Source organism: Giraffa tippelskirchi, chromosome 2 (assembly GCF_054371585.1).
Source record: "Giraffa tippelskirchi isolate mGirTip1 chromosome 2, T2T-mGirTip1v1.2.pri, whole genome shotgun sequence".
Classification (NCBI taxonomy): Eukaryota; Metazoa; Chordata; class Mammalia; order Artiodactyla; family Giraffidae; genus Giraffa; species Giraffa tippelskirchi.
The window spans coordinates 237,317,898-237,344,095 of NC_137276.1; the positions used below are offsets into that span (position 1 = coordinate 237,317,898).

Below are 26,198 nucleotides of genomic sequence, written 5' to 3' on the forward strand. Positions count from 1 at the left end.
GAGACTGTCACCCTTGTGCAATCACACATCATCTTTAGAGTCAAAAGACACACTATTAATCTGTAAGGATAATAAGTAATAATGGAAAAAATCTAATGAATCTGGTGACCTAGAGAAGGATGGCAAATAAGAGTTACTATGCGGCCTAATGTCATGTGATTAGTAATAGCTAGAATTTTATGCTGAAGAGCCTTTTGAGGTGGCATCTTGTCTCCAAGGGTAAAGACAACTATCATCAATTATTGAACTTTTCCAAGGTCACAGTGACTTGAATAGAAGGGAACAGTCTACTCAGCCACATATTTGCCATACATGCTGTTGAGGAAGACGTTATCATTTTTGTAACAAATAGAAAATTGGAGACCTCAACCCTCTCTTATAGAGTTAAATCATTGATACAAAATTATCTTTCATATATTTTTGAAATGAAATTGATTCATCCATTGTGATTTATTGTTGAAGTCTCAAGAATCTATTGTTAGAAAGAAATCAATTATACGATTAACAAGCATTAATGAGCTAGAGGTGCAGAGGAGAGATCCTCATATAGAATATGTAAAACTCCTGCACAATATAAAAAAAAATTAAAATATGGCTATGCTGGTGGTAGAAGGAAAGAATTAGATTTGAAGAACAAAAGAAAGTATAAGTAAGAGGAGTATGTTGGAGTTAATGAGGCATGAAAGACAAGGCCGAGGTCCTCAACAGAGCAGCAATCAGATTGAAGTCGTAAGCATGCATCTGGGACAATGAAGGACATTGACAGTGTCACTTGCAACAGGGGCTGAGCGATCCCAAAGGAAAAGCTGTTGTTCCATCGCTCAGTCGTGTCCGACTCTGCGACCCCATGGACTGCAGCACGCCAGACTTCCCTGTCCTTCTCCATCTCCCAGAGTTTGCTCAAACTCATGTCCATTGAGTCGGTGATGCCATCCAATCATCCTCGTCCTCTGTCAACCTTCTCCAACTCCCTTCAATCTTTCCCAGCATCAGGGTCTTTTCCAATGAGTCATGAATGTCTCAGTGTCCAATGAGCAGGCACTTTGCATCAGGTGGAGAAAGTAGTGGAGCTTCAACTTCAGCGTCAGTCTTTCCAAGGAATATTCAGGGTTGATTTCCTTTAGGATTGACTGGTTTGATCTCCTTGCTGTCCAAGGGACTCTCAAGAGTATTCTCCAGCACCACAGTTTGAAGACATCAATAAAGACTTGCTTACTTAACCTGGGCTTCCCTGATAGCTCAGTTGGTAAAGAATCCACTTGCAATTTAGGAGACCTCAGTTCGATTCCTTGGGTCAGGAAGATCCACTGAAGAAGGGATAGGCTACCCACTCCAGTATTCTGGCCTGGAGAATTCCATGGACTGTATAGTCCTTGGGGTTGCAAAGAGTCGAGTCGGACACCACAGAGTGACTTTCACTTCACTTTCACTTACTTAATCTTGGTTCCCAGAAGAGCATGACAAAAGACGGATCTCATAAGAATTCCTAATTAGAAAGTGAAAGTCCATGGAACTCTCCAGGCCAGAATACTAGAGTGGATAGCCTATCCCTCCTCTAGCGGATCTTCCCAACCCAGGAATTGAACCAGGGTCTCTGGATAGCCTATCCCTCCTCCAGCGGATCTTCCCAACCCAGGAATTGAACCGGGGTCTCCTGCATTGCAGGCAGACTCTTTACCAACTGAGCTACCAGGGAAGCCTTCCTAATTAGTACCTTACCTTTATTTAGGTTTGGGGTCTAAATTCACAACGTCTGTTGAATATCAAGTAATCATAGCTGAAAATTTTATTTAAAGTGATTCTGATCACTGGGGTCCCCAGACACATAGGAAAATTAGATGCAAAGTTCTTATTGGGCATTTTTAATTGAAGTTCTAAAAGAATCTTCCAAGATAAAGTTCCAAGAAACATGAGTATATGATAAAAATCATGAATGCTGTGAGATAAACTACCACAAGCAAGAATCATCACAAAAAAAATTACAAAACTGAATCTTCAAGGGCTAAAACTATTGGAATTATTAGATAAGAATATGTCTACTTAATTTGCTTAAAGAAAATTATGGTGATTCTTAAAAGTAGCAGAGGGACAAAGACAGTCAAAATTAACCAGATATAATTGGAAGAAAACAAAAACTGTCCACTGAAGAAAAAAATGCAACGTGAGAGTTCTGAATCAAGTTTTACTTGGGGCAAAATGAGAACCACAAGCCAGGGGACAGGTCTCACGCAGCTCTGGGAAACCGTGCCAGCAGGGGAGACGTCAGTGTTCCACACGATCTTAGCTGGGAAGGGGGTCTGTGTCATCAAGCCCGTGTTTTGTCAGAGGCTTGCCGCCAGTCTTGAGAGGCAGATGTCACCATTACTGATTTTAGTGCTTTTCTAGATGTGAGGAGATGCAAGAATTGGGGTCATAAAATATTCTCCTGAATATACCTGTCTGAAGGCTTGTTATGCCAGTTTTCCCCAGAGCACAGAGTGCCTCATTTTTTATCTCTGCCCTCAACTCCTTTCAGGGTGTATTGAAGGTCAGCAGCTGCAGTGGCTTGTGACTTCATCCTTGTAGGGGCAGAGGGCAAGTGACAGTATTTTTGTTGGCAGAACCAAAGAGAACTCCTATAAATGAGAAAGAGAATAATTAAAAATAAAGACTCAATGAGCAGGATAAACAGCAAACTGGTCAAAGAATAAGAAAGAATTAGTGAATTAGAAAAGAAAAATTAATCCATGCAATTATTACAGACAGACATGACAATGAAGTTCAAGAGAAACGGTGGTTAGAGCCAAACAATCCAGAATATCTGGAATTTTAGAAAGAGAGAATAGAATGGTAGAGAATAAAGTGTTGATGATTTTTCAGAATTCATATACATCTGAGTATTCTAAATCAGTACTCAGAAAGCCCAACACATCTGAAAGGTTGGTATAAATGTAAGCAAACCAAGACTAAGAACTGTTATGTTGTGAAACTAAACAGCAGTGTATGTAAAGAGAATATCTTAAAAGCAGGCTTACGGAAAGGACTTTATCTGCAAATAAAAGCCGGTTTGACTGACAGCTGTGCTCTCAAAGGCAACAATAAAAGCCAGAAGAGAGTCAAATGCAATTTTCAAAATGTTTATAAGAGTTAGTGGCAACTAGAATGTTTCATCCACTTGAACTCTTGAAAAAATAGAAATAAGATACAGAAACTTCATTCTAAACTGTAGATCATTCACTAACCAAAACTTTACTATTAGAAACTTCAGTATTAAAAATGACTGAAATGGGAAATAAATCTTAAAAAGAGGGGACATATGTATATAACCGATTCACTTTGCTGTAGAGAAGAAACTGATGCAGCATTGTAAAGCAGCTATACTCCAAAAGAGAGAGAAAGAAATGAAAAAGGGGCTGTAAGAGCCACAGAAAGAGAAAAAGGAGACAATATAATAAAAACCTTACACCAATGATTTTGAAGCGCTAAGCAAAATGAAAAGTTTGTTAATTTTAAAAAACTGACTCAGGATGGAAAATAAAACTTGAATTATCTATAATCATTAAATGTACTGAATCAGTTTTTAAAATTTTCCCCAAAATATTATGCTCAAATGATTTTATCAATGAGTACTCCCACATATATAATAAACCCAATCTTAAACAAATTATTTCAGAGAGATAGAAAACTAATATAATCTTGATGTTCAAACCACACAGCTTGAAAAGGGTGGGGGAAAATTGACATGCTAACCATAAATATAGAACAAAAATTCTAAACGAAAAGTGTAAACAAACTGAATCCAGCAATGAAAAAAAACAACACTGTGTCCTGGGCAAACTGAATGTATCACAACAAATAAAGGTTCAAATGTAGCCAGACTATTAATGGGACTTCCCTGTGGTCCAGTGGTTAAGAACCCACCTGCCAATGCAGGGAACACCAGTTCAAGTTCAGTTCCTGCTTTGGGAAGATTCCACACGCCCCAGAACTACCAAGTCCAGGCGCCGCAACTACTAAGTTCAGATGCTGCGAGCCCTACTGAAGCCCACCCTAGAGCCCGCACTCCAGAAAAGGAGAAGCCACTGCGTGGGAAGCCCCTGCTCGCTGCAGCAAAGGCCCAGTGCAGCGTAAAGAAATGAGTATTTTCTTTAAAAAAGAAAGGCTGTTAATAAAGTCTACCATATTCACTGGTTACAGGAGAAAATATGACCATCTTGATAGATTTAGGAATTCCATAGTGCTGTACAGTAAACATATTATGATAGAGCTTGTGGTAAAAATACAAATAAGGCAATCTTCTACTTTTTGATTAAGGGTATGTTCCATTCCCCCCACCCCTAAAAAAAAAAAAAATGACCAATATAATAGCCAGTTGAAACACTTGGAGTATTTCCTCTAAAAATTAAGATCAAGGAAAATAAACCCATTACTGTTGCCAATTCTGTTTAACAACACAGTAGCAGTCCTGGCTAGTGACCTAAGAAGAGGAAAAGAAGGATAAATAAAGATTGTAATGAAAGTAACAAAATTACCATTATTTTCAAATTATATAATTACCCATAGATAGTCCATACAAATGCATAGAGAAATAACTGCTATTTGACTTCAACAAATTGAGAATTACAAGACAAATATCTAAGCCAACTGCATTTCTATACAAATTATAAATGCAGCACTTAAAAAAAAAAGTATAATGGAATATTACTCAGCCATAAAAAGGAACACATTTGAGTCAGTCCTAATGAGGTGGATGGACCTAGAGCCTATTATACAGAATGAAGTAAATCAGAAAGAGAAAGATAAATATCATATAATGATGCATGTATATGGAATCCAGAAAGATGGTACTGATGGATTTATTTGCAAGGCAACAGTGGAGAAACAGACATAGTGAACAGACTTATGGACACATGGAGAGTGGAGGAGAGGGTGAGATGTATGGAGAAAGTAACACGGACACTTACATTACTACATGTAAAACAGATGGCCAACGGGAATTTGCTGTATGTCTTAGGAAACTCAATCAGGGGCTCTGTATCAACCTAGAGGGTGGGGTTGGGAGGGAGACGGGAGGGAGGTTCAAAGGGGAGGGGACATATGTACACCTGTGGCTGATTCATGTTGAGGTTTGACAGAAAACAAAATTCTGTAAAGCAATTAGCCTTCAATTAAAAAATAAAGTAATTCATTTAAAAATTCTATATGTAATAGCAAACAAAAGGCAGCACCTAACAAAAAGGCACATGGACTTTAGAAAGAAAATTGTGTCCTACTGCAAGGCACTAAAGAATATCTAAATAAGTGGAGTGTCATAAAATAATCATGGGTTAACGGTAGAAAGTTTTAGTATCATGAGAAATATGATGTGATAATTAATATGTAAATTCAGTGAGATTCCAATGAAAATCCTTAATCTCGAAAAGATTTGTGGGGTATTTTCTTCTTTCATTTTGATTTTATTTGTTCTTTTGTGGAACCCACCAGGGAGATTTTTAAATTTGTACGAAATTTTTAAAATTGCAAAAATAGCTGACAATCCTGACAAAGACAAACCAAACAGGAAAACTTGTGCTACCACATATCAGTCTTTACACTAAACTTATAGTAATAAATAGAGTATGTAGACAAATCAGTTTTTAAAAATGTACTTGTGGAACAGAATGGAGAGCCAGAAATCATGCAGATACACCTGTGAAAAGCTGATACATGATCGAGCTTTAATTGTACACTAATACAGTCATTGTGGACTGTTTAATCAAGCGATCCTGGAAATATAGAGCATCTATATTTAAATAAAAATGTATTTGGACCTTCACCGCACATCTGTAGTCACAAATCAAAGAGAATTCAATGCTTAAAAAAAAAAGAAATATAGGTAAATATCTGACTGATTTTGGTGATTTATATGTAACCTCATTAAACCAAGTCTAATATCCAGTCGGGGATATGAGCTCCCGGAGGGGACATGTTTGTTAGGCCGCTGTGTTTGCTTTTCATGGTTTAGGAGAAAAGAAGCAAACAAACAAACAAAACGCTTACTTACCATAAGCCTGCCCCTTGGTTAGACATTTATATTAAAGTTATAATTTTAACAAAATTTGAGTGGCGATTGCATAACTTTTCATGTTTTCTGATTTTAAAAAAGTTATCTATCCTAGTGACTATGAGAATCCTGGGGAAAGACATTTTTAAGTCAAGATACGAGTTTTGAAAATTTATTTATAGATACCATAGTTTTTACATCCAATCACATTTTCCTCTTTTTAATTGAGCTAGAAATTTGATAATAATATTAAATACTATTCATAAACAATAGTAAGCTTGTAGCTTTTGAGTTTCATTTCATTATTGTGAATACTTTGCCTAAATTCTTTCTCTTATTTTTAAAAGCCTCCCATACATCTATTTCTGTAAAAGCACCTTAAATGTTTTTTTGAATAAAAGTGATATCTAGCTCTTATTGAGTGTTTCTTCTAAGTCAGATGTTTTTCTAAATGCTTTTCCATATTTTCATTTATTGAATCCTTTCAACAACCTTATGGTAAAAGCAATATTATCATCAGTGTTTTCAAATGTTAAGTAACACACGCAAGTTGACAAAACCACTCAGTGGCAAGGCCAGGCTGGAAACCCAAGCTGTGTTTCACTTGAGTTTGACTCATAATCTTTACATTTTCTCTACGTCACAGTAAAAAGGAACATATTCACATTATCAAGTTTAATTAAAAATGCAAATAGTGTCAGTTTGTAGCCATTGGAGAAAATATTGCCTGCTCATTGATGAAAAATTATGTAGAAAAGTAGGGAAATCTAAAAGAAAACTGCAGAAATAAGGATTTGCATCTTTCCTAGGTTCGTTACTGAAGAAAACTGGGTCCACACATCTGTTGATCTAGTTCCATCATCGTCTTGTTCTATGTAAATATCAGTTTTTAAATCAGTAAACTTGTCCTATAGCAATCCTCACTTTTAGAGAATTTTTATGTTAGCTTAACCCCTTCTTGTTGGAGTTAAAGACCCTTTTATCATGCTCGGATCCTTTGAGATGGAGGGAAGCTCACACTGACAGGCCTACGATGAATAAAGTGCTGTACTCACCAATTACCCCATTAAATTTTCTCAGAAAAAGCACTTAAAATGTGAAAATGAATTAGTATTGCTTTATGTGCTTTAGGGCCATTAGAAACCATCTAATCCTTCTCTTCTGAATAAACTGCGTGTTCTTCTGCTTGCCACTTAGATTCTCCCTTATTCCCAGCCCTTTAATCATGTTTGCCATCTTCCTCTGAGCCCTCTTGAAGTTCATCCCGCTCCTTTCCCGTCTAGGACAGTACATACTACTGTGTATTATGTCTCATCATACTGAGTTTAATGAAAAGATAGCTTTTAAGTGCCTGCCTTTTATGTATCCTACCCCATCAGTATGGCTGTTAAAAATAATTATGACTGTCATTCAAGTCATAAAACCACCATGATCCTTGATATAATGTCTATGTTTCAATCTATATTCAGTCATTTATATCATCTTATAATTGCAAAACCTGTAATAACTCCTTCCAGACTGAACCTCCGTCTGATAGCTTCCCATCACTTACTTCCCCAAGAATATATCAAATTTCAAGACACACAATCTCTCTTTTACTCACTCTCCTTTCCTGGCTTAGTGCAACCGGAAAGCTTTAATGATGAGTATTTCTATTTACTATACAACATGGCTTGCAAATAAAAACGTCAGAAGTTCTAGATGCAGAGTGAAGTCTACATCAAGAAACCGGAAGATTAAATGCATACATTTCCAAAATTTGACTAAAACAACCGGGAAGAGATTTTTTTTAAAGACATAAGCCCACAGGTCAAAGATAATAGGAAAGATAACAGCAAGAAAATTGATAAGTGAACTGACTTAATGTATCTGAGAAGCCTAAATCCTAACCAGCAGTGGAAAAAGCTAAGAAGCAATGCAAATGCCACGGTAGGACCTTCCAGTGGTCCTTAAGAACAGAAAAGCTTAAGAACAGATGCCCCTGAAAGTGACAATGATGAACACTGAACTAAATGCAGAAAGATCATTAGATAATTTGAAAGTATTTTTAAGAAGCAGCTGGATCCAGATTTCCTCCCTTCTTGTGTGCAACCAGACGACTGCCCTCCTAGAAGCGAGTGTCAGTGGGATCAGCATATGTGTGAGAAAGAGAGCAAGCGGAACTGAGCAGAAGACTTTAGGTCCTTGATCATCACAAAGAGACCTTTCAGCTGGGATGATCTGTGAACCATCGTGAGTCGGGCGAAGGGCATGGACACTCACATCAACCAGTCCCTGTAGGCGAGCTTCTCTCCACAAACAGCATGTGGTCATGTGCAAGGTGACCCTTCTCAACCAAGGCGCTGCCAACAGTGGGGGAGACGTCTGCCTTTTTCGTGAAGGGGCGTTTGGAGGGCATAGCGCACTCCGCACACCGACCACTGGGCCCCAGGCTCCGAAGCTTGCACACCACGGCAGAGAGCAGTCCACGCACCCAGTGAAGGGTCCCGCGTGCCATGGCTAAGGCTCAACGCAGCCAGTAAACGGATGAGAGATTTTCGACAAAGATCTAGTAAAATAGAAAAAAAATATGATCAGTACTTTAAAGGGCCATCTAGGACTGAACTGTCCTAGGACTTTCTGTGATGATGGAAATATTGTATATTTTCATTGTGTAATATGGTATCCACTAACTGTAGGTGGCTATTGAATACTTGAAATGTGGCTGGTGGGACTGAGGCATTCAATTTTTAAAATCTTTTTAATTTCAATTAATTTAAATGCAGATGTGAGAAATCACATGTGTCTGATTGCTGTCTTATTGAACAGCACAGATTGAGGAGATTAAACAACTAGATTCACAAGAGTACCCCCCCCCAAAAAAAAGAGAGAGAAAAAAAAAAAGAAACTCATTGGAAGGGGAAGAATCCATCAATCAACTAACACAAATTCCTAAAACATGGATTTCCAGACTGTGAAATCTTTTTGTTTGTTTGTTTCTTTGTTTCCAGAAAGGAAAAAAAAAGTAATATACAAGGGATCAGAAATCAGAATGACTTTAGACTTCTCAAGAGGAACAGTGGAAGCTAGAAAACCGTAGAGCCTTATAAACTGGACCCTTGCTTACTGCTGGTGGGATGAGAAATGGTGAAAACTATGGAAGCAGTGCAGAGGTTCCTCAAAAAACTAATGATAGAACTGCCATGATCCAGCATTTCCCACTTCTGGATATTTATCCAAAAGAAATAAGCATCTTCAAGAGATATTAGCACAACTGTGTTCACTACTGTGCTATTAGTAATGATCAAGATGTAGAAATAGATTAAATGTCAATGATGAATGAATTAAAAAATGTGGCGTACACATAGGGTCTCCTGCATTGCAGGCAGACCCTTTACCATCTGAGTCACCAGGGGAGCCCAATGGAATATTATTAAGCCTTAAAAAAAGATGGAAATCCTGCAATATATGACATGATGAAACTTGAATCGTTGTGCTAAGTGGAGTAAGGCAGTCACAGAAGGACAAACACGGCGTGACTCCACTGATCTGCGGCACCTGACATAGTCAAGCCCTGGAAGCAGCAGGTGGAACCGCGGTTGTAGGCGATGAGGCAGTGGGGGGAGGGAAGAGCTGCACGTATAGAACTTCATTTATGCAAGATGAGTCAGAGATCTGCCACACAACGTTGAACCTGTGGGTAACAATGCTGGCTTGTATATTTTAAATTCTGTGAGGAAAGAAAATCTCATATTTAGTGCTCTTATCACAATAAAAATTTTAAAAAAAACTCTGGGTGAGTGTAACTTCAAACCATACCCGGGCAATTGCTGACAAAGTGAAGGGTAAATATATACATTATATACATTATTTTTTCAGACATGAAGCATCTCTAAAGGTTTACTTCCCTCCAATGTACCTTTTCTCAAGAATCTACTTGAGACTGTGGTGTGCAAAATTGAGGCAGGAAGCCAAGAAAAAGGAAGACATGAAGTTGGGGAAATTAAGATGTAATTCAGTAGAGTATATGGTATTTTCAGGATGACAGTCAAGTTCAGGAAGCCGTCTTGCCCAGATGAGAGGAGGCAGAGGGCTCTGGGAAGGGTTCTCAACATGAGCTGGGATTCCAGTTGAGACAACAAAACCTGCTGAGGAATAATGTGCATAATTGGTGTGTGAATGTAGGAAAAAATCCTCAGGTAATTATTAACTCCAAAAGAAAATGAAAACTTGTGTAGTATATTTAAAGATATTTATTGCACACCAAAGGGCTCAGCTCTCATCATATTGTGAACACTGATTTAACCAAAGGAACAATATAACTATGGGATGTGGGTTTCTTGGGGGTGTGATATAATAGTGAATGAAATTCTCATCTATTAACAGTGAGAAAGTTAATGCCAAAGAATGCTCAAACTACTGCACAATTGCACTCATATCACACGCTAGTAAAGTAATGCTCGAAATTCTCCAAGCCAGGCTTCAACAGTATGTGAACCGTGAACTTCCAGATGTTCAAACTGGTTTTAGAAAAGGCAGAGGAACCAGAGATCAAATTGCCAACATCCGCTGGATCATCGAAAAAGCAAGAGAGTTCCAGAAAAACATCTCTTTCTGCTTTACTGACTATGCCAAAGCCTTTGACTGTATGGGTCACAACAAACTGTGGAAAATTCTGAAAAAGATGGGAATACCAGACCATCTGACCTGTCTCTTGAGAAACCTGTATGCAAGTCAGGAGGCAACAGTTAGAACTGGACATGGAACAACAGATTAGTTCCAAATAGGAAAAGGAGTACGTCAAGGCTCTATATTGTCACCCTGCTTATTTAATTTATATGCAGAGTACATCATGAGAAACGCTGGGCTGGAAGAAACACAAGCTAGAATCAAGATTGCTGGGAGAAATATCAATAACCTCAGATATGCAGATGACACCATCCTTATGGCAGAAAGCAAAGAAGAACTAAAGAGCCTCTTGATGAAAGAGAAAGAGGAGAGTGAAAAAGTTGGCTTAAAGTTCAGCATTCAGAAAACTAAGACCATGGCATCCAGTCCTGTCACTTCATGGCAAATAGATGGGGAAACAGTGGAAACAGTGAGAGACTTTATTTTGGGGGGCTCCAAAATCACTGCAGATGGTGACTGCAGCCATGAAATTAAAAGATGCTTACTCCTTGGCAGGAAAGTTATGACCAACCTAGACAGCATATTTAGAAGCAGAGACATTACTTTGCCAGCAAAGTCCATCTAGTCAAGGCTATGGTTTTTCCAGTGGTCATGTATGGATGTGAGAGTTGGACTATAATGAAAGCTGAGTGCAGAAGAACTGATGCTTTTGAACTGTGGTGTTGGAGAAGACTCTTGAGAGTCTTGTACTGCAAGGAGATCCAACCAGTCCATCCTAAAGGAGATCAGTCCTGAGTGTTCATTGGAAGGACTGATGTTGAAGCTGAAACTCCAATACTTTGGCCACCTGATATGAAGAGCTGACTCATTGGAAAAGACCCTGATGCTGGGAAGGATTGAAGGCAGGAGGAGAAGGGGACCACAGAGGATGAGATGGCTGGATGGCATCACCAACTCAATGGACATGAGCTTGAGCAAGCTCATGGCCAATCAGAGCTGTATACTCCTCTGATGCAGAAATTGGTCCCCAGTTAGACGCATGACCTCACCATAGCCGAGGAGACGTCATGAGATGCGAGCATGTGTACTTTCTGGCTGGATTTGAAACTGAGATGATACAAATTCTTAGAATCTTTTAACTCAAAGGCTGGACCAAAATTCATTTTCTCTCTTCTTTGGCCAGTTTGGGTGGGATTTTTCTGGCAACTTCTGCAAAAACATCCTAATTATGTAAGGTTGACATAGTTCTAAATTATATGGTGAATTTTTAGAAGTAAAGACAGTTTTTTAAGCTCTTCTGCAGCGTTTTGCACTTAGATGCTATATAATGTTAATGAGCTCAGTTTGGAAATCACCTGAATCTATGCTAAACCAAAATTCATGCTAAATGTACTGCAAAGTACACACAGGCTCAGGTTAATTTTTCTGTGAATTAAACTTCTTATTTCTTTATTTGAAATCATACATTCCAAAAATCCAAGTGCCTGTAGACGAATCTAGGATGTAAAAAGAGATAAAGTACTTCTGTCTCTATTCCCTGTACTTTTCCTTAATATTCCTTTCCTCTTTTCAGAGCATGAGTGCTATGTGACTGCTTCGCTATAGCAAATTCCATACTATGAAATAACATATTTTAGTGGAAGGAACACTGACTTGAAAATGGAAAACTTAGCAAATTCCAGAAGCTCAGGTAGAATTTTAATACTCTCTCAAGCTTGGCCCTGAGTTTTCTCACACATACTCTGAATACACCAGATTTTTATCACTTTAAATTCACCTTATGAAAAACAATGGGAACTGTGATGATCTGACATATTTCTGTCCCATTAGTCACTTCATAGAAATCCTTCTGATTTCATCGACAGCTAATCAAAACTTCTAGCTATGTGAGATTAGTAAATATTATTCTTGATAAGGTCTAGGTTAGGAGAATATGCTAGAAATGTGGCTTTTGTGAATATTATTAATATGATGAGTAACCATGATTTCTCCTTGGTTTCATGCACTATTAAAATTAGCTCAGGGTGTTTGCGCCTTCCCTGTGCATAGATTTGAAACCATGGAGGAACTGGCTAAGATGTTCCACAAGCCCTTCCAGCCCCAGCTTCCTGGGAAAAGATGCCAGGCCCTCGCCTGGAACAAGCCCTGGGCGCTCGGTCAAGATGGGCATCTCCTCTTATTCTAGATGCTTGCTCTTTGGGGACTGGGTGAGTTCTCGGCCCCAAGTTTTCCTGAAGACCGTTTTCTTTAGACCTGCCGTTGGATACTTGGGCCTCCTGAGGACGTGCTGGCCTGTGAGCTGTTCTGAAACATTTCTGTTCTGGGAATGTGGGTGTCTGACTTTCGCACACCTTCGGCCGTAGGTCACGCTGAGGAGCTTGGGTTTCATGTTTCCCTCATTGGTGGGTGTGCCCTCTCAAGACGTACAGTCAGAAGGGAGTTTGGGACTACATGTGGTTATCTGAGGCTAGCTTTTCTCTATTTCACAGTTTTATCTGTGCCAGGCCAACCTGCTAACTCTGTGAGGCAGTCAAAAGATCCCAGGAGTTACAGGTTCGAGTCCCATCTGTGCCTCTAGTTAGCACTGTCAACATAGGCCAGGCATTTTTTCCTTGCCTGATTGCTGTTTCTTTAGCTACAGTATAACATGATTAGTCTAGGCAATTCTTTACACCTTCTTTTATTACAAGGGTACGTAATTCCACACTTACACTCCTTGACAGGAAGGCTTGTAGTGTGCTGGGTCACGGAGCATCTTTACAGACTTTAACCTGATGATCCTATTTTCTACATCTTCATTGTGAACTCATCAGAGAAGGGAACACTCAGTGCGTTTGCCACCTGCAGTTTCACCAGCAAAAGGAAAAAAAAAAGTTGCTGTTCTGGCCTAAGTCCTTGAAATTGAACTGTACACTTTCTGATGCTTCCACAAATTCAGTTGGAAAAATCTAGTAAATAGCTCTGTGCCTAAGTAATGAAGCACTTACTGATGAGTGTCATACATGAGATTGTAGACGGTCCTTGGAAGCTTGCTAGGGTCCCTGGTTAACTTATGGTCCTATTTAGGGAGGAGAAAGACAAAAATAGAAAAAAAAAAATACAAAAATATCCATGCTGAGTTTAGTGGGCATTTGCATTTCAATGCCAATCCTTAAATGGTTTGATTCTCATAAACACTACATTCATAGAGTGTTTGATATTATGTAGTGGTGAAATGAATAGAATTGGGAAATATTTGAGCTTTAGTTGTACTTGCTGGTATGATTTTTTCCCCTTAAAACCCCCTAAACCTAGGATCAATTAGTAAAGTTTAATTTTTAAAAGTTTTGATAAAACTGGGTCTTTATACTTTCTCCTTCTCTAGCACGTTAGTTCTCAGATAGGAATATATTTGGGGAAATGTGTTGTTCAGATTTGCTTCAGTGTTTATTCATTCTCATTTGATCCAGATCAGGGATCAGCAAACTTTTTCTGTAAAAATCCGATATTAAAGGCTTTCTGGACCATGTAGTCTCTATCAAAACTGCTTTATTCTTTCACTATTAAAAAAAACCAGCTATGGGCAATATGTAAATAAATGGGTGTAGCTGTGTCCCAATAAAACTTTATTTGCAAGAACTGATGACTGGTTGGTGGGGCAAAATTTACAGATTCCTGATCTCGATAATAAATGCTTCCTCCCTCACTAGATTCTCTTATACTGAAACTAGCATTGGAGTGGAGGATCTCTATACCTGGCTCCCAGTTACGACTATTCTGATTACTAATGTGATATTCTGGAAAGTCTTGTTGATAGGAGTTTTATTTCAGTCGATATATTCTGTACTTAACATGTTAGCCAAGGGGATAAGATTGCTGTTGTTGTGCTTTATATCTTGTGAACTACTTTAACTATCACAGGCAATTTTGTAGAGTACAGATGGTCAAAAGCACATGAAAAGACCCTCAAAAGTCCTAATTATTAGGGGAATGCAAATTGAAGCTGTGTGAGGGGCCACTCACACAGCTCAGAGTGGCCATCATCACAGTCTGTAAACAATAAATGCGGGAGGGCGTGTGGAGGAAATGCAGCCTCCCACACTGAGGGTGGGAGTGTAAACCGGGGCAGCCGCTGCGGAGAAGAGCAGGGAGGGTCCTCGGAAAACGAAAGTGGTGCGGGGTATGACCCTGCAGTCCCACCCCTGGGCGCACATCTGGAGAAAACTGTGGTTTAAAAGATGCGTGCACCCTCCAATGTTCCCAGCAGCACTGTTTACAACAGCCGAGACACAGACACAGCCTCAGCGTCCGCTGAGAGGTGAGTGCATGAAGAAGGTAGACACACATATACACGGATACACACACATAATGCAATACCACTCAGCACAAACAGAGAATGAAATGACGACATTTTCAGCAACACAGATGGGCCTAGAGATGATCATACTTGGTGAAGTGAGTCAGAAAGAGAAACACAGAACCATAGGATGTCACTTACAGGTGGAATCTAAAATATGGCAAATAAGCTGACCTATGAAACAAACACAGGCTCCCAGCCACAGAGAACAGACTGTGGCTGCCCAGGGGGAGTAAGGGCAGGGGGTGGATGGGTTGGGAGTCTGGGCTTAGCAGCTTTGAGAACCCAAACTGTCTCCAGACATTGTTGAAAACTCCCTTGGTTGAGAGGTGTTGGTAGACGGCCACTAAGTCATCATTCTAGAATAGCATGAAGAAATAGTAGAGGGAGCATATTACAATGAAACTGTCTTTTAATAATTGAGTTTTGTGTTGAAGTAAATTATTAGGTATATTTCTGGTTGGTGCATTGTTATGCCAGCTTTTCTAAAGAAGCTTGCATTAAGATCTAACACAAATTTCCAGGAAGGACTCTTTTCTCTGTTTCTCCAGTTCTTAGGTATCATGCATGCTATGGCTGCAATGAAGGGATTGCATTAGTGACTCTTCTCTTCAACCAGCGATTGTGTGCAGAGCAGTAGTGATGAAGTTACATCTCAAAAGGGAAAGTGAATTGGTCTTTATCTTGAGTCGTTCATGAATTAGCCCGATCACCTTCAAATCTCCAGTACAACTTTTGTCTAGATAAATCAGATTGCTTGCTCTTCCTTAAGGTCAAGAAATTTGAATTATGTATTTTGTCTACATAACTCAATAAACAGATGCTTTAAAATTGGATGAATAGGTTGAATCTACTTGTTGATCTTGTAGATAAGGAGTTGGCATATGTTTTCATTGTCTCCTTGCTTTTTCCTCCTTTACCCCTGCACTTTGATTCCTGGACATTTCTTGCTGGCCTGAATTCCTCACAGGTATCCTGTTCTATTCCTTCACTGATGCAAAGAATGGCTAAGGCTTTGTTACTTTACCTTCTATGAACCTGAGAAGAGCCCCAAACGAAAGGCACTAAGGAATTTTAATGTAAGACATTGAGGACAGTGAGAAGAATACTGGATTATTTCACCATCCACCATCATTGTGATAAAATTGTTACTGCCACAAATTATTAAAGGCAAACCTTTCAAAATTATTTGTTCACTTTTAATGGATTTCTACACTAGAATTCCTATAAACTTGTTTCTCATTTTAAGTAATTTTTGATATAATCTATAACTCTAAAATAAGAATTAACTTCCTATAGAGCTTAGGTTTTTTTTTTTAAATCAGTTCAGTTCAGTTCAGTCACTCAGTCGTCTCCGACTCTTTGCGACCCCATGAATCGCAGCACGCCAGGCCTCCCTGTCCATCACCAACTCCCGGAGTTTACCCAAACTCATGTCCATCAAGTTGGTGATGCCATCCAGCCATCTCATCCTCTGTTGTCCCCTTCTCCTCCCTCCCCCAATCCTTCCCAGCATTAGGGTCTTTCCCAATGAGTTAGCTCTCCCCATCAGATGGCCAAAGTATTGGAGTTTCAGCTTCAGCATCAGTCCTTCCAATGAACACCCAGGACTGATCTCCTTTAGGATGGACTGGTTGGATCTCCTTGCAGTCCAAGGGACTCTCAAGAGTCTTCTCCAACACCACAGTTCAAAAGCATCCATTCTGCGGCGCTCAGCTTTCTTCACACTCCAACTCTCACATCCATACATGACCACTGGAAAAACCATAGCCTTGACTAGATGGACCTTTGTTGGCAAAGTAATGTCTCTGCTTTTAAATATGCTGTCTAGGTTGGTCATAACCTTCCTTCCAAGGAGTAAACGTATTTTAATTTCATGGCTGCAATCACCATCAGCAGTGATTTTGGAGCCTGAAAAAATAAAGTCTGACACTGTTTCCACTGTTTCCCCATCTATTTCCCATGAAGTGATGGAACCAGATGCCATGATCTTAGTTTTCTGGACTTTGAGCTTTAAGCCAACTTTTTCACTCTTCTCTTTCACTTTCATCAAGAGGCTCTTTAGTTCTTCTTCACTTTCTGCCACCAATTGTTTAAAAAATTTTTTGAGACTGACAGTCCTCAAGAATGAAGTACCGATAAATTATGAGAAACTCAAAGATAAAGGGAAAGTGCAAAGGCTTTGGAATTGGGCAGAACAAATTGGTACTCATTTGGAAAAGGTAACGGCAACTCACTCCAGTATTCTAGCCTGGAGAATCCCATGGACAGAGGAGCCTGGCGTGCTGCAGTCCATGGGGTCGCAGGCAGTCAGACGTGGCTGAGTGACTGAAAAACAACAGGTGCTCATTGCCACGCTGCCTCTTGTAAGCTACATGGATTTGGAAAAGTCGTTTAAACTTACTGAGCTTTAGTTTTACTATCTTTAAAATGTGCCAATGTCTACCTTAGAATGTCACTGTGAGAACTAGAGAAAAAACAAATTAGATGTTTATGGACTGTAGCCTACCAGGCTCATCTGTCCATGGGATTTTCCAGGCAAGAATACTGGAGTGGGGTGCCATTTCCTTCTCCAGGGGATCTTCCCAACCCAGGGATCGAACCCAGGCCTCCCGCATCACAGGCAGACGCTTTACCATCTGAGCCACCAGGGAAGCCCTAATTAGATGCTATCTAGGGTAATATTTGCCTAAAATAGGTGGTTGTGAATCAGTCATGATCAGGATACATGGTTGTGGTTGGAGGTGATTGTGGAGGTGACGGTCGTGATATTGACTAGAGGGGGCAGGGCCAAGGCGCTGCGGAACTGAATTCTCTGGTGCTTTTCTTACTCCTCTTTCTGCGTCAGGCTTAAATGCAGCCTTTTCCTCCATCGTGTGTCAGATATTGGTGCTCTGTTGGCTGTTGTCAACTAATCCTTGCTAAGAAGTCAAGTCACTCTTTCAGGAAGTATTTTTATCTAAGGAGAGGCATTCTTTAATGTCAGATATGGGAGCAGGAATATGAATACAGTAAGTCTCACCCCTATGATCCTTCAAGTTGAGAGCTCTCTCTCTTTTTTTTTTAATTTTTTAATACTTTAATAATTTCCCCATCCTGAACCTCCCTCCCACCTCCCTCCCAAAGATGTGAACCTGCTTTCCAACCGCCTCAGGGATGAGCGACCCTGCAGCGCGCCCTGCGTCTCCTGTTGCTGACGGTCCTTCAGCTCTACCGTCTCCCGCCTCCTCCCCCTCCAGCCAGTTCCTCCTCTTGCCTGTCCACTCGCCAGCCCCTCTCTGCCGGCTGTTGTACTGTATTACTATACTTTTCAAGGCACTGTTTTCTGCTGTTTAGTCAGTCAGTCATGTCTGACTCTCTGCGACCCCATAGACTGTAGCCGCCAGACTCCTCTGTCCATGGTATTTCCCAGGCAAGAATACTGGAGTGGGTTGCCATTTCCTTTTCTAGGGAAGCCTTCAAGGTACTGTACCATAAGATTTAAAAATGTTTTCTTTATTGTTTGTGTTTGTTTGTTGTGTATTCTTTGTATGAAAAGCATTATAAATCTACTGTAGTAAAGCACTATACAGTCGATTGTGTTAGTTGGGTACCCAGGCTTAGTTTGACTTACAAAAAAATTGGACTTAGGAACATCATCTCAGAATAGAACTTGTTTGTACATAGGGGACTTATTATACAGATGGAGACTAAGGTAACACTATGCTTTTGCTTGTCTTTCATCTTTTCCTGCTGATTTGTTTTCTCCACTCCAGCATCCCAAATCTAGGTGCATCAGTTAGCCTTTGCTACATAACAAATGTCCCCTAAACTTGAAATCAACAACTGTGTATTACTTCTTGTGATTCTTTGGGTAGGCTTTGTGGTTCTTCTGTTCCAAGTCGTACTGGCTGGAGTCACTCATGTAGCTATTAACTTGGATCTCAGATGGGGCTGGAAAATTCTAAAGGACTTCACACCGTTGGTGCCCTAATGGAGGAGGATGGATGACTGGAAGTTGTCTAGCTTTCCCGCCCTCTCTCTCTCTCTGTCTGTCTCCCTGTAGCTCCATCTTTATCTATCACTCTCTGTCATTCAGAAGTTGAGCCCTCGCTTATTTGCGTAGAGGCTGCATCCAAAGAGGGAAAATAGAAAAGCTTCATAAGTCACAGGACAAATTAAAAGGAGAGGAAGCTGACCTTGTGTTTTGATAGGAAGGGGGCATGTGTGGGTAAGAACGTGAGGCTGGTTTGGTGGCTGTTCCGTATAATCCAGCACTCTCCAGGAAACCGTTCCATCTCACCCCATCTTCCACCTCTCCTTTTTCTGACTCCCTTTTCATGTTTTCCTGTCAGGATCAGTAAAATCAATGGATTTTCAGTGTATAAATTGTAAGTGGTGGTCATCATTCTCTTTAATGCCGTGTGTTTAGTGGAAAACACATGGGTTTTAGAGACATGCAGACCTGCAAGTGATGCCGCAGTTGTTCCTGGTTGTGTGATGCAGAGCCAGGTATACCAGCAATCCTACCTCATCTAAGAGTAAAGAGGATAAAGCCTGCCTGATTGGGTTAACACAAGGTTTATATTAATAGAGTTTATCCACAGTGAATAGCTGAAATGCAATAGATGCTAATTCCTCTATTTTTTCCCTGTTTATGCCACTCTCTCCCAGTTTTTCTATTTGTTACCTTTATCTGGAAGAGAAAATTTTTTTAAAACTTTTTAGACACTGCTTATAATAATCTAAGGCATCCATCCTAAGCCCTCTGACAGTTTCCCCCAAAAATGCTCCAAGCTTTATAGAGCATTTTGAAGATTACTATTTTCTTATGCTGATTACCTTTTCTTTCCTGAATATATCACGCTACTGCTACCTCGAAGCCCCAACTCATGTTTTCCTCTTGCCTCGTAATTCATCTTCACTGCCTGTTTCTAGATCCACATGAAACCCTTTATCTTCCAAAAGATTGTGTTTCTGGTGCCTAATATTTTACAGCCTTGTGTTTTAATCTAGGTTTATCAACTCTTTTCCCACCGATTTTACTCTCCATAATGATTTTGGGGTTATTTTAAGCCATCTTGCTCCCAACTACTCATTCCAAATTACACGCACTATAATTACAACTAAACCATTGGCACTTTTCAAAACAAACATGTTGACATCAGTTCTTCTACAACATGCAAAACTTTAAAAACCTGTTTTAAGGGCCACATCATCTGTGAGAGATTCCAGGTATTGCATTACTCAATGGCTTGATAAATCCTCTGCAGGGGCAGTGGGGGGTGCAGTGCAGGGGAAGAACAAATAGAAGCTAATAGCACTGATTATGGACAATTGACTGATTGCAATTTTTGAGAGGACAGAGTTGAAGACAGCACATTATCTTGCTTGATTCATGCATTATTTTGTACAATTAGAATTTTCAGAAAAGAAACTCCTAACCAATGTGTGACTAAGCATTAAAAGTAAATAAATGTGAATAAGAGAATTCTGCTTCTATCATAATATTTGATATATTTAGAATAGTTAAGGACTTTTTCTTTAGTGTGGTTGCTAGATTTATTTATTTATTTATTTTTATTTGTTTTGCCATACACTGACATGGATCCACCATGGATGTACATGTTTTCCCCTTCCAGAACCCCCCTTCCACCTCCCTCCCCATCCCATCCCTCCGGGTCATCCTGGTACACCAGCCCCAAGCACCCTGTATCATGCATCAAACCTGGACTGGCGATTCGTTTCACATATGATAATTTACATGCTTCCATGCCATTCTCCCATATCATCCCACCCCAGCCCTCTCCCACAGAGTCCATAATACTGTTCTATTTATCTGTGTCTCTTTTGATGTCTCACATACAGGGTTATCTTTACCGATTGACTAAATACCATATATATGTTTTAGTATACTGTATTGGTGTTTTTCTTTCTGGCTTACTTCACTCTGTATAATAGACTCCAGTTTCATCCACCTCATTAGAACTGATTTGAATGTATTCTTTTTAATGGCTGAGTAATATTCCAAATAGGAAAAGGAGTACGTCAAGGCTGTATATTGTCACCCTGCTTATTTAACTTATATGCAGAGTACATCATGAGAAAAGCTGGGCTGGAAGAAACACAAGCTGGAATCAAGATTGCCGGGAGAAATATCAATAACCTCAGATATGCGGATGACACCACCCTTATGGCAGAAAGTGAAGAAGAACTAAAGAGCCTCTTGATGAAGGTGAAGGAGGAGAGCGAAAAAGTTGGCTTAAAGCTCAACGTTCAGAAAACTAAGATCATGGCATCTGGTCCCATCACTTCATGGGAAATAGATGGGGAAACAGTGGAAACAATGTCAGACTTTATTTTTTTGGGGCTCCAGAAGCACTGCTGATGGTGACTGCAGCCATGAAATTAAAAGACGCTTACTCCTTGGAAGGAAGGTTATGGCCAACCTAGATAGCAAAATTTTGCCTTTAAATTAAAGGCAAAGACATTACTTTGCCAACAGAAGTCCGTCTGGTCAAGGCTATGGTTTTTCCAGTGGTCATGTATGGTTGTGAGAGTTGGACGGTGAAGAAAGCTGAGCACCGCAGAATTGATGCTTTTGAACTGTGGTGTTGGAGAAGACTCTTGAGAGTCCCTTGGACTGCAAGGAGATCCAATCAATCCATCCTAAAGGAGATCAATCCTGGGTGTTCATTGGAAGGTCTGGTGTTGAAGCTGAGACTCCAATACTTTGGCTACCTCATGCGAGGGGTTGACTCATTGGAAAAGACCCTAATGCTGGGTGGGATTGGGGGCGGGAGGAGAAGGGGACGACGGAGGATGGGATGGTTGAATGGCATCACCGACTCGATGGACATGGGTTTGGGTGGACTCCGGGAGTTGGTGATGGACAGGGAGGCCTGGCGTGCTGCGATTCATGGGGTTACAAAGAGTCGGACACGACTGAGCGACTGAACTGAACTGAATATTCCATTGTGTATATGTACCACAGCTTCCTTATCCATTCATCTGCTGATGGACATCTAGGTTGCTTCCATGTCCTGGCTATTATAAACAGTGCTGCGATGAACATTGGGGTACACGTGTCTCTCAATTCTGGTTTCCTCAGTGTGTATGCCCAGCAGTGGGATTGCTGGGTCATATGGCAGTTCTATTTCCAGTTTTTTGAGGAATCTCCACACTGTTCTCCATAGTAGCTGTACTAGTTTGCATTCCCACCAACAGTGTAAGAGGGTTCCCTTTTCTCCACACCCTCTCCAGCATTTATTGCTTGTAGACTTTTGGACAGCAGCCATTCTGACGGGCGTGAAATGATACCTCATTGTGGTTTTGATTTGCATTTCTCTGATAATGAGTGATGTTGAGCATCTTTTCATGTGTTTGTTAGCCATCTGTATGTCTTCTTTGGAGAAGTGTCTGTTTAGTTCTTTGGCCCACTTTTTGATTGAGTCATTTATTTTTCTGGAATTGAGCTGCAGGAGCTGCTTGTATATTTTTGAGATTAACTGTTTGTCCGTTGCTTCGTTTGCTGTTATTTTCTCCCATTCCGAAGGCTGTCTTTTCACCTTGCTTATAGTTTCCTTTGTTGTGCAAAAGCTTTTAAGTTTAATTAGGTCCCATTTGTTTATTTTTGCTTTTATTTCCAATATTCTAGGAGGTGGGTCATAGAGGATCCTGCTGTGGTTTATGTCAGAGAGTGTTTTGCCTATGTTTTCCTCTAGGGGTTTTATAGTTTCTGGTCTTACATTTAGATGTTTAATCCATTTTGAGTTTTTATTTATGTCCTGGATAAATATTGTCAGAACTATGTCCTAAAAGAGTAAATAATTAGAGGTCAGTTCTTACCAATCCCAAAACTCTTACCATTAGAGATTTTATGGCTAAACACCATTTGTTTGACCTTTCTGCCTTTAAAATGCTGTAACTACAAAAGCAAAAGTGAGTTCATATATTCTGCTTCTAAATCACTCTAATATTTTTTAAGAGTTAAAATTAAGCTTTATAACATGATCCCAATAAACTGAGACTAAAGTTTTCTTCCAGTCTGTTTTCTCTTAACACTCAGCTTAACTGAAAGAAATGAAGAAATGCAGGGTCCTGTGGCAAACTGCTATGTTATTTCTGATTTGTATACATACAACTCTCTCATTAAAAGATAATTACCCCAGCCTTGGTCCAGTTATTTGAATTAATTTCTGAAAGACAATTTCACGAATTTAAAGAATCACTCATCAAAGCATTTTGTTTCTGTGATATTTTCTGAAAATGTGTTTCTACCAGTATTGTTAAGAAACATAGTTTTTTTAAAAATGCAAATATTTTCTCTTCATTTGCCTCTCTTCCTCCTGTATTATCTTCTTGGTGAATTTTTTTTTCTAATTTTAAGATTCACATATTTTAATTTTCAAATATAGGCAGTGGTCACTTTTAAGATTCAAAATGGCTAGTGGTTTGGTACTTACTTAGATTATGACCACAAACTTTGATGTCTTTTTAGTATGCTTTAAAAATATTTTGTTATGAAAAAAGTAGAAAGCATATTACAATAAAATCCCATGCATTTGTTATCCAGCTGCAACAATTTTCAACATTTAAAAGTAGATAAATATAAATTTGCTGTAACAAATATCAAAATGAATAACTCAACTCACTTCGTAGTTTGATTTATTTTTTTATGCTTTGCAAGAAATTTTATTTCTTTTTATGGCAACTTAAGATAACCTTGGTCTTCATACCTAGACTCTATTATAATTATTAATACTTAAAAAATTCTTAGTATTAGTTTATTTCAGTATCTTTACTTTATTTCCTGCTGTTTTACTACTTGGACTTCTCAGACTTTTATTTTAGATATTTCTGCTTCTCACTCCCAGGAGAAAACTACCTGATCTTGTATTAATCCTCTGGCATTATTCTACCTTCCTCAGACTCAATAAGGAGTCTATTCAAAGAAAATTGAAGTCCTGCCATTGAATTCTGAAACAATTCTCCTTTTGTCTCTTTATTCAATTCTTGGATAAAGACTCCTCCCAGACGTTCCTCAGTTACTTAAATTCTGTACACAGAATAACTGAAGTGAATATAACAGCTACATGAATAAAGACATCCAGCTACAGTTAGTAACTGACCTACCCCTCTCTCTGTACTAAATTTGAGTAACAAGATTTTTAAACACTTAATAGTGTGTCTTCTAGAACAAAAGATTATCCAGCATACTTCTCTACTAAGTACAATTTTTCCTAGTTTGAAAAAAAAGTAGAATTAATTCTACTTTTTAAAAAGTTAACCTTTTCTTTTAAGTTGAAGTATAACTGATTCGCAATGTTGTGTTATTTTCAGGTATATAGCAAAGTAACTCAGCTTTATATACACACGTACATAAATGTATTCTTTCCCAGATCCTTTCCATTAGAGGCATCTAAACGATACTGAGTACGGTTCCCCGTGCTACCCAGCAGGTCCCTGTGTATTTTATACATAGTAGGGTGTATCGAATGTGGTTCCCCGTGCTACCCAGCAGGTCCCTGTGTATTTTATACATAGCACTGTGTATCGAATGTGGCAGGTCCCTGTGTATTTTATATGTAACAGTGTGTATGTCTTGATCCCAAACTCCTAATTTAGCTCTCCCCTGTTGCCCTCTGCTGTCCCCTTTCACATACTACTTTTTCATTTTGACTCATTTACTTATCTAGTAATTTACATTTTCTTTAAATGGCAAGAGTTCGCTCATTTAATAAAATATCCTTCAGAAGTCCATTTCATAAAATAGACACATAGAAATGGGACTTAGCCTTGTATGTTACCTGGTGATATTTTCCTGTTTCACACTCAGGGCATCTACCTCCCTTAAACACCTTCCCTAACCCCTGGGAATCTAAGGATCCCAATTAAAAAGCAAAGGGAACTATAGTTGGTATCTTGTAATAACCTATAATGGAAAATAATCTGAAAAATGACTCGTGTGTCTGTATAACTGAATCACCTGCTGTGCACCCGAAGAACTGTAAGTCAGCTGTACCTCAATAAAATGTGTTTATTAAAAAAAAAATCTAAAAAGTTACTCCTAAAAGAGTTACTCAGTGACCAGATATTTAGTAATATTGAAATATTATGGTTATATATTTATATGATAGATATTGTTACTCTGTTTGAACAACTTTTAGTCATGTGTATGACTACATGTATGTAGATAGACAGGAAGATATGATGCCTTGAATTTGCCCCCCTAAAATCTGAATGAGTAAAGTGGATGGAACTAAATAAGACAATACATGTATTCGTACTTGAAGCTGGGTGATGGGAGTATGTCAGAGGCAGAATTCTACAGAGAAACAGAACCACTGGGTAATCTTTCTATATATATATATATATATATCCTCTATACAGGAGAAGGCAACGGCACCCCACTCCGGTACTCTTGCCTGGAAAATCCCATGGACGGAGGAGCCTGGTAGGCTGTAGTCCATGGAGTTGCTAAGACTCAGACATGACTGAGCAACTTCACTTTCACTCTTCGCTTTCATGCATTGGAGAAGGAAAGGCAACCCACTCCAGTGTTCTTGCCTGGAGAATCCCAGGGATGGGGGAGCCTGGTGGGCTGCCATTTATGGGGTCACACAGAGTTGGACACGACTGAAGCGACTTGGCAGCAGCAGCAGCATCCTCTCTCTATATATAATCTTTATATATTTACTCTTTCTATATATAATCTTTCCATATATATAGTCTTTCTATATATATAAAATATTTTTTCTGATTTAGATATTTAAGATCAGTACCAACCAGAAAACAAGCGGCACATGTCTGATTTGTTTTGGTTTTTGGTGTATATGTTATATTAATTAACTGTTTGCTTCATAATATAAATAAACTAAAAATAATTACATCACAAGTAGTGTAAAATATATATGACTGTAAAATACAGTCTCTAGTCTGTAAAGATTTCTCTGAAAAATAGACTAAAAATGCCAAGAGGTGAAATTGATGATGGTGACAGTGACTATTTGATAATAACATCCAGATTCCCATTAATCAATAGATATTCAAATAAATAATCTATACAAAATGTATAATAGGGAAGTATTTTCTTATCTTATTCATTAAAAATATTAACTGCTTAGTATATGCTAAGCTCTATTTTAAATATTAGTAATATAATAATAAACCATCTATGTCTCATGAAATATATGAGTGACAGATATATAAACATACACATTTGCTTTGTAGGTGTGTTAAATTTTATATTTT

General features: G+C 39.1%; 1 protein-coding gene and 1 non-coding gene across 2 annotated transcripts in view; one reads left to right on the forward strand and one right to left on the reverse strand.

The window, feature by feature from the left end:
* KCNH8 (potassium voltage-gated channel subfamily H member 8) overlaps window positions 1-26,198 on the forward strand; it is a 444,159-nt gene that overhangs the window by 211,026 nt on the left and 206,935 nt on the right. The window lies entirely within an intron of this gene.
* TRNAH-GUG (transfer RNA histidin (anticodon GUG)) lies at window positions 17,549-17,620 on the reverse strand. Its single transcript has one exon. It is a non-coding gene; the product is annotated as a tRNA-His (tRNA).